We start from the raw sequence: 9,707 nt of genomic DNA, 5'->3' as shown, positions 1-9,707 counted from the left end.
CCGAGGGGCGGGGCCGGGCGGAGCCGCGGGGTCAGAGGTCAGCGCCTCCCCGGTTGCCGAGGCGACCGAGGGCGCCAGGCCGGGTGGTGCCGCGGGAGCTCCCTGCGCTGGGTCCCGGGGCCGTGGGCTCCCCCGGCGCTTTGCGTGGGCTGCTCACTCCTAAGCCGGCGCTGGGCGTCGGAGCCTGCACGGCCGGGCGGGGGCTCTGGAGCGAGCTGGGGGCCGCTCTTGAGAGGGGCCAGTCCAGGCCCGGGCCTGCCGATCTGCGTCCTCGGAAGCGGTGTCTGCTGTAGTCCCGATGCCCGGTGCCTGGCTCGAGCGGGCCTTCCACTGACGGTGGTGGCATGGGTCAGTCCTCGTTACAAAAAGCGCTCTCCCCTGGTCCCTTAGCCACTCTGCTCTTCCCCCCCCATTCCCCCACCCCACCCCACCCCTCAGAGCAAGCCATGGAGGGAAGCAGAGAAAGGCTCCAAAATGAACTCAGGGATGATGAGGACCGCGGAGGCTGTGTCGCTCTGGTCAAGCCATGTCCCCTTTCAGCAGCTTAGCGTCTTCAGGATAGGACACTTTGCTGTATTTGAGGCCCCATCGCTACCCCAGGGCTACTCACCTGGGGGACTGCCCAACTTGGGAAGCCAGGAAGCCACCATCACACAACCTACTTCGCTAAGTGCGACAGACGGTGCCTTACCTGATGCTAAGGGGAGGTCAGCTGGGCACTTAACGCTGTTGGAATGGAAAGGCTTGGGAGAAGAAAATGGGATGTGCAAATAGGCTCTTCGCCCCGTCTCGTCTAATCTAGCAGGGAAAAGTATGGGTCATGGCGGATGAGTTGGGAGCCTTGCTTAATGCCTGCTTCTCCCGTTCAGTACAGAGCTGGCAATAGGCACTTAGCTTCCTGAGACAAGGAGCTTAAATTGGGGGAGCCTCGACTGCCCAGGCCAGAGACTGTGCAGAAAATAGCTATTACAGAATTAGGGAGGGTAATGCATGTACATTTCCTCACATACTGAGGAACAGTTCTAAATTTCCTTTTGTCCTTCTACTTCTCAATTACAAGAAACATGGGTACCCTACCTGCATTGTGTTAAAATGTTCAAATCTTCCCAATGAAGTTCTAAGCCAGTTGGACTTGCTTACAGACCAAGCATCACCCCTTTATTGCGCTGGGCATGCAATAGGCTCTGAAATTAATGAAGGACTTAAAGCCTTTGGTCCCTTTTCAAGACTAATTTTGAGAGTAAAGCAGCTAGAGGTGCATATACTTTTCTAACTTCAAGTAGCCATAAAAATGTAAGGTGTTTATTATATTCAGGCAAGATGTAAACGTTTCCACTTGAGAGGGATATTGAATGTTCTCCGTGTTTTCCGGGTGCCCCTCTGTTTACAGAATATTAGCGGCAGTAATTAAAACTCTAAGAAACAAGGGCCTTTTTGTTAACTACATTTGGAAAGGAGGTATGAGCACCCCTGTATATTTAGGTCAGAAGAGCAAGTGTAAAATGGAAAAACCCGCATAGGTACATTATTTTGCTTTTGTGGCAAGAAGACACCTCTCTGAATCTGTGGGACAGCACCACAAACCTCAACAAACACCCAGATACCAGCACAGTCTTTCAGGAACCCATTGGCACTGGTATCTATAGATTTCCTTTCATTTATTGGAAATCCCAAATTTTGGCATGAGTTCTGAGTGAAGTAGGCACTTCCAAAAGAGACATTATGTTAATTTATCACTAAACTCTTCAGAACACCAAACAATAGATGGATCTTATATGACCATGAGCTAGATACCATGTGGAACGACAAAACCTAGTTTTACTTAAACTGTAAAAAAAAAAGAAAAAAAGAAAAAAATTAAAGCAGTAGAATGCTCCATCTCTAAGAACCAGTCTACAGAAATGTCTCTTGTGAGAAGTAAAAGAAAACCATACTATGTATCTGACATCTGGGTCCCAGAGTGGGCAGTTATGAGCTCTAGAGAAAAATATTCCTAGGAATCTTTTTCTTAAATTCAAAAAGAGGAGGCCAGATATGGTCAGGGAGGATTTGATTCTTAGGAATTTTTAGAGTATATTGGAACAGTGTTGGAATGTCAACCAGACTCTCCAGGGAGAAATAATATGTCACCTGAAACTTATAAAAAGTGGCATCATGGGAAAAAAATCTGTAATTAAGTTTAGAGTTTTTATAGATTGCATTTCGAAAAGTCACTACATCTCTATTAAAGTTTGTAATTAAACAAACAATAGGCAATTAATTATAATAGTGGGTATGTGTTTCTAAAGAACTTAAATTGTTTGGTAATGATTATAAATTAATGATTATAAATTAATGATTATAAATTTGTTTACAAGTATCATTTCACTCATCTCTGAAATATAGCCATCTCAAGGGTGGAAGCAATGTCATCAGTAGTTCATGGCAACATAATAACACAGTTCAGAGAGTTCTCTACAGAGAGTTCTCTGTAGTAACCAAATTTTTTTTCTAGTAACCAAACTTTTTTTCAGTTTCTCAAAACCTGGCTATACCAAAATTATTTAGCTTTACTATCTGGCAAGACTAGACCTTATGATTTAATGTTTACAAGTGAGATAAAGAAAATATCATACATATTTTTGCTCCCATCAAATAAACAAACAGCAACAAAGATGAGCTAAATAAAAAGAATTACATTGTAAAAATCATTTCCTAAAAAGAAATGTTTTTCTTTTTGGACTATTTATAATAAGATGGTGGAAACATGTCAGCTAGATCAAATACATGGTTGAATTATAGTGAAAAAACTGAAAATTGCTTAAGATTTTGAATCAAAGTGCTTCTGCAAAAATGACTTATTGCCTTACAGTTCTTTAATATATATATATATATATATATATATATATATATATACACACACACACACACACATACATAAACAACAGTTTTAAAAGAGAAGGCTTGAATGAAAAGGGCACCCCAGAATTAGAGAATCACCTTTACATTACTATCCTATTACTAGTGACATAGCTGGAGTATATCTTGATGTAAACCATTACAATGCTTACTTCACTAAGTAAGAATTATTTGACAGAGTAAAAATAATCAATATTTGTTGATCAATTGTGGAGGATTTCACCTATGAAATATTTACTAATTACTGCACCTCCTAAAGTACCCCAAGGAGATTGCTCTAACCATAGCGTGAAAGATTTTTTTCTTTCTCAAGGCATCAGCATTTCTAGAAAACTCAACTTACAAATTTACTGTAAGACTGTTACTGCACTCATATACAAATATTACTTTCTAGACAGAGGTGCAGAGCATGAGGATAAGAAATTTAACCAAAATATTATCACACATATATATACTTCAATTATGTATAGAACTCAAATGTATATAAGATTTGTACACAAGACCAAATTCCAGAATTATATTGGAAGGGGGTATGTCAAGTTGATATGAAAGTATCACACAATAAAATAGTACTGTTTAGGGGAGGGTGGGGACTGTTTTTATAACTAGACTGGTAAATTTGTTTCCTGGCATTGGCAGTATATGGACTGTGTGTAATACAGGAGAAGCAACATGGATCCCTATAGTTTAGAAGGCTGTCTTAATTCCAGGTCTGCTTTTTACTAGCTACATTTCTCTAGGGAAGAAATTTTTCTTCTTTGAACCCTGTTTCTTCATCTGTAAAATAAGAGTCTATAATAGGAACCACTAAAACATCCTCTAACATTTAATAATTCTAAGTAGTTATCCATAACACAAAGAGGCAAATTGCACTATAATTATCTAATTGAATTTGGTTAACATATTAAAATAGATTCCCTTTTTATGTAATTTATTAATGAAGGATCCTTTAAGAGAAAAATATCTTCAAGATGTCCTGAGAGCTCGCTCTCTCAATTGAAAATGATCATCCTAGAAAGGAAGTAAATATAACTCCTACTAATGGACTCTGCATGAGGAAATTGACACAGCTCAAGATTAGGAAGAAATTACTTATTAGCAGAGGTGGTTTTGAAAAGCCTTAAACTTTCACTTGTAGTAATAAGGGTAACTCCTGCTCGTATTATTTGTTGTTTTTTCAAACTCCAAAGGCATGTTGAAGAAGATACGAATTTATAAAGCAGAATATGTATTTGCACATAAGAATGTTGTGGTGGATGCATTTTAATTTCTCTTTGGTGGTATCATGCCATTCTATCATGCCATTTTTGTTCCCTCAACAAGTCAACATATGTTCATGCATAGAACCTGAACTGATTAACTGCTTCTTGGTTTTGGGTCAGAGGAGTAAGCTTCATTTGATCTTTTCTCCTTCCAAGAGAACCTTAAATCATTTCCAATGTTTCATTCTCACCAGCAGTTGCTTCAGAGATCTCCATGTTGGTCTCCTACGTACATGGAGACATATTTTGGAAATAATCGTGCCTCTTTTTGACAACAGCAGTGAAATTACTTGAAGTTTGTGAATGATAGTGAGGATAAACCATGGACCAAATAATGAGAAGACATGAGTTCTTATCCTGATTCTGAATTGTTGAGAACCCAACAAATCATAGTGTTTCTGGACTTCTGAGTCTCTTATCTTCAGAATCCTCACTCTTTTATGTCTATAACATGCACATATATTATGTATATATGTAGTGAACATAATAGCATATGATAAATTTTATAAATTAAATTATAAATTAAATATGACATTGAATAAGAGATTATAATATTATATATCTTATTTTAAAATAATTTGTTTTCTATTTAAATTTATAAAATTACTGAAAAGCAGAGGTTATTTTTACTGGAAGATTTGCAAATACTTAGGTTATTATCTTTAAGTGTCCATTGTCTCATCATTGTGAATCTTCCTGGAATCTTCCAGAATATTGCTACTTCTGCGGATTTATGTGGCAGTTAACCGAGATTGAATAATTTTAATTATATTTGAAAGAGATGTTTATCAACAGTACATAAATTTGTCATCCTTATACTTTGCAAACAACTTAATATTTTTTCATGTTCAGTTAAAAATCGAAAGTTGGAATTTTTTTAAAAGGGAAAAGAATGGGAGGAGAAAAGGGATGAGTGTGACAATATTTTTGGAAGTATGCTTATTTAAAGAGCACAAGCCAGTGGCAGTACCTTGGTGGCTGTGACTTGTCCCTGCATAAAGTCTAGCTCTCTACCCACCACTTCCCTCCACCCCGGCCCCAGTCCTACTTAGGTAATCTTTGTTAAGTAAAGGAAAGGGCTGCCAAAGTATTTGTTCAAAATAAAACCCAGGGAGAGAAATGACATTTTGAGGCATAAGCCCTTCTCTTGTTTCAGGGCCAGATGTTAAGCACTTTCCTATCAGCTTTCCACTAGTCTGAAAAAAGTCTTAGTCCATTCAAAGATCTGATAATAAAACGCTTACCTCTTACATGTCTGGATTAGATAGTCTTGAAGGCAATTATAGGTTATGATATAGGGAGGACTATTGCAAATCTGTATTAAAAATTTATTTTTAGTTATTAGAATACTCACTGGTGAAATGCAGAGCCAAACTTAACCATAATGTAGACTTAAAGAAACACCTGCTTCCAAGAACCAAAGTAACAAATGGAGCATTAAGATGAGAGACATCTCTGGGTCAACCAACTACTTGAGTCACTTGAATTTTTCCTTGATAAAATAGCACTTTGGCAATGTTTTCTATCTCCAAATTCAGAATGACTGCCCAATACATCGCCATCCATGATCACTACTACTAGTATTTCACACTAGCCGATGTCACTGCCAGTGTGATCTTGGGCAAATCACATAAAGTCTCTAACTTTCATTTTGCTCATTTGAAAAATGGACTGAATGGAAGCGCACATGAAGGGTCAGGTCAAGTCCTGGGGCAGGAGGAAGTGTTCAAAGTTGTTTGCTGCTGTTGGTTTGGTGGTGACATTCCAGTTTTCTATTTCTTCCCACTCTTCTCCTCATGCCTCAAGGCATAAACACTAGACTCAAAGTTTTTTCTGATTGTTCTTCACCAAAGATCTGGGGTGCAGCAGGGGCTTCTCTAGCCAGTAGGTAAGAGCCAGTGAAAAGAGACTCTGAGCAATTTTTGTTTCAAGTCAAACCCAACATTATTAGACATTTTTTCTAAACAACAGTAAAAATAAAAATAATCCCATAGTAGTATTTCAAGCCTCCTTTTCAGTTTTTTTTAAAGATTAATAGATCTTTGTTAATTATTTCTGCATACAGAACTGGGGTACAGGCCAATGGTGCAGAGGCCTTGAGAGGACTCACCAGAGACAGAGTGGGGAGCAGAACAGGCAGATCGACAAAGTACCCTGCTGAGGGGAGCAGCTGCAGGTCAGGAGAGGTCTGCCATGCCATGTGGTCACCTCCAGGACAGGCGGGGACCGAACTCATGCTGAAGTGGCTTTAGCATCTTAGTGCTGTGCTTTAACCCACTGCGCCACCAGGGAGGGCCCCTCCTTTTCAATTTTGCAGTGGAGTTTTAAGAGATAATTTAATAACTTTATAAAAATCAGTTTCTTGAGTTACTGAAAAATGACTCCCTAAATTATGTACATTTTATCTCTAAAAGAAGCTGATAGAAACTTAAAAGATCGTATCCTAAATAATATTTCAATATATTGGATTTTCACTTAGCTGAGAAGCATACTGAATTCAACAACAAATTATGACATCCTCTGGTATACCTCATCACAGAAACATTCAGTGCCTAATCCATGTTTTCTAATTCCAAGGAGCCACTCTCCTTTGAAGAATGTAATCTTCATTTTCATAATAATAACAGCTACCTTTTTCTGAGCACTCACCCTGAGCTAAATTCTTTACCGTTGTGATCTCATTTAATTTGAACGAGATAAAGCTTTAGCACACAAACATCACCAGTGTGTTTCCTTTCCCATCACAAGGAACGAAGGAAGCTTGTGTGGTAAACTCCCCGGTAGGAGATGTTTGCATCAGCATGAAGCAGGAAACTTGGAGATCAAATCCTTCCTATCCTTTGAACAACTCCTATACTGCAAATGGCTTTAGGCATTATCACAGCATCCTTGACACAATCCGGAGCCTAACACTGCTTTAGGGATCGTGCAGAGAGATGCAATAGACACTCATCTACTTTGTGACTCAGGCAAACAGTGATGCAACTGCTTGGGCTCAGCACCCATTGATTGCAAAGGGGCTAAAACATTCTCATGAACCTGGTACATTGCAAAAGTACCTTTTAACCTCATTGAATTCTTCTGCTCTTCTAACCAAAGGATAAAATGCTAATCATCTGTCTCTTGTGGGAAAGTGTAAGGTTTTCATTCAGGAGACCAAGGCTCACACTAATTCAACCTGCCAATTGTGTCTATTAGATATTTGCTAGAGAGGGAAATAGCTCACACACACACCACACACACACACACACATATACAAAGTGTACATATATAGCACATACACACTAAATAATGCAATGATTATATATACACATTTTGTAAACTACAAATAATTCTATAAATATGAGATCTTATTATGCTTTTTAGACTTCATCTATTAATTATATACCAAATTAACATTCACATTTCCACCTCTAGCACCAATGGTGGCTAAAAATGATGAGTTAAACAGATTAAGAGCAATAAGATTCTAAGTTTACCATTATCATTCAAGCTACGTTAAATCTAGCTACCTCCATAAGGTAATCAATACATAACAACTGTATTGCTAAGTAGAAAAATACATGTTAGTCAAATCTGGCTATTGCAGAACAAAAAGAATGTATTATGTTTAGATAGAACAAGGTAAAATCTACTACGGAATGAAAAACCTAGTAGACACCTTAATAACCTCATGTAGTCAGGAGGTCGATAATATATTGATAATAACTTAAATATTCCTCTTTTCGTAGGGATCCCTGGTCCCTTTGTGACCTTCCTCCTAGATTCAGGCAGCCCCAGCCTTACTGCTCAGAGTCCATTCTCAGTTTTGCCCTTTCAATGTGGTCAGAAGGGAGGTCACAAGTGCCAAAATTTATGCAATAAATATAGGATTTGGGGAAAATGTAATTGACAGAAGAGCTAGATTTGACCAGAACTTCACTGATCAAGGAACAAGAGAAACAGTATTCTGGTAGAGAAGATGAAGGTGGTTGGTTACTTTTAATGTTTCCATGACCAGGCCCCCCTAGTGTACAGGGGTTAAAGTCAGCATTATTAAGCTATCTCCAGGCTCTGTGGTATGAGATCCATCCACAGAGCACAGCAGACCTCTCTCACCAGCTTCACCCTTCAGAAGTGTATTTTAGTAGATCTACCTGTTCTGCTCCCCATACTGTCTCCAGTAAATCCTCTCACCCCCACACCTGTGGCCCACACTCCAGTTTTCACATGCATAAATAAATCTAATAAATCTTTAAAAATAATGTCTCCATGACCATTTTGCCTTGTTGAGCATGGAAATTGGACAAATTATTGATAATGCCTCCAGATCAATGCAGGCAGCCATGCACAACATCCCTTACGTTTTATTTCCCAAGAAGGACTTTAAGAGTGAGCAAGGTACTTTCTAATCCCATGCACCATCCCAGACTAAAGCAGCAATACCTGTTATAGAATAGCAAGGCAGAGAAGGTCTGAGATTACTTCCTGACCTGCCTCCATCAGAGGCAACAGAAAACCTCTGAGAACGTCATCTACCCCTGGAAAGTGTGGAAGTACTGAGAAACTACTGGTACACCTCCGTGGTCCTCTGAGTGAGGACTGGAAAGACCTGGACGACACAATACTGTATTGACCATGACCATGTGGGCTTCTCTACCCAAGAAGCTGCTCACGGGCACGGAGATAGCTCTGACACACCCTGACTTCCCTCCTGGGAGCTTCAGTTCACCCCTTAAAAGTTCACTTCTCTGTGTGGAAGGATAGACAGTGAGTTAGAAATTCATACCTAAATGAATTTAAATCCAGAATGCCTAAATGTATCCAGTTATGCTGTTTGGCGAATGATTTTTGACAGAATGAAATGCTGGAATAAAATTGTATATTAGGTTGAATAACAGGAAAATAGGGCTACATTTCTGCCTAGATGGTGTGAATATTATACTTGCTACAGGGATAACACATTGTAAGCAAAGTGAGGGAGGTTACAGAATCCATATAGTGATACATTAGGACAAAATGTTAGAATGTATTCATACATATATAGGTTACAAGTGTATTAACCTGCATTGTTGAGCTTAGTGATTTTGGTCCAAAATGTCACCTATGAGAGGAGGGAATGACCTACCAACTGCAAGGAAGGGAAAAGATGAAGAGCCTTGGTTAATCCAATTGCTGTGGGGATTCAAATGGTAGTGTGGCTTCTTTCAAAGTGAATACAAATTTGGGGTGCACCTCTGGAAATATACTCAGAAAGGCACCCTAGTACTCTTCTTTCCTCTCTACCTGTTATCCTGAATCACCTGTCTTTGCTTCCATCTGACAACAGCCCCTATGCACAAGTAATGGGGTTCACCCTTTGCTCCCCTCTCCAGAGTTTGCAGCTGCCGTTATCCCTCCTCCCTCCCGCACAATCTCTTGTCTTCTGAATCATGTATTTCCACAGCTCAGTATTCTCCAAAATTGTTCATATTAAAAAAAAAAAAAAGGAACAGCAACAATTCATTGGACCGCACACCTCCTGTGGCTACTACTTCTGTTTCTTTTTGGAGAAAAGCTTTCTGAAAG

Source organism: Condylura cristata, unplaced genomic scaffold (genome assembly GCF_000260355.1).
Source record: "Condylura cristata isolate star-nosed mole 26May11 unplaced genomic scaffold, ConCri1.0 scaffold00011, whole genome shotgun sequence".
NCBI classification, from domain to species: domain Eukaryota; kingdom Metazoa; phylum Chordata; class Mammalia; order Eulipotyphla; family Talpidae; genus Condylura; species Condylura cristata.
Note: the sequence above shows the minus strand (reverse complement) of the source record.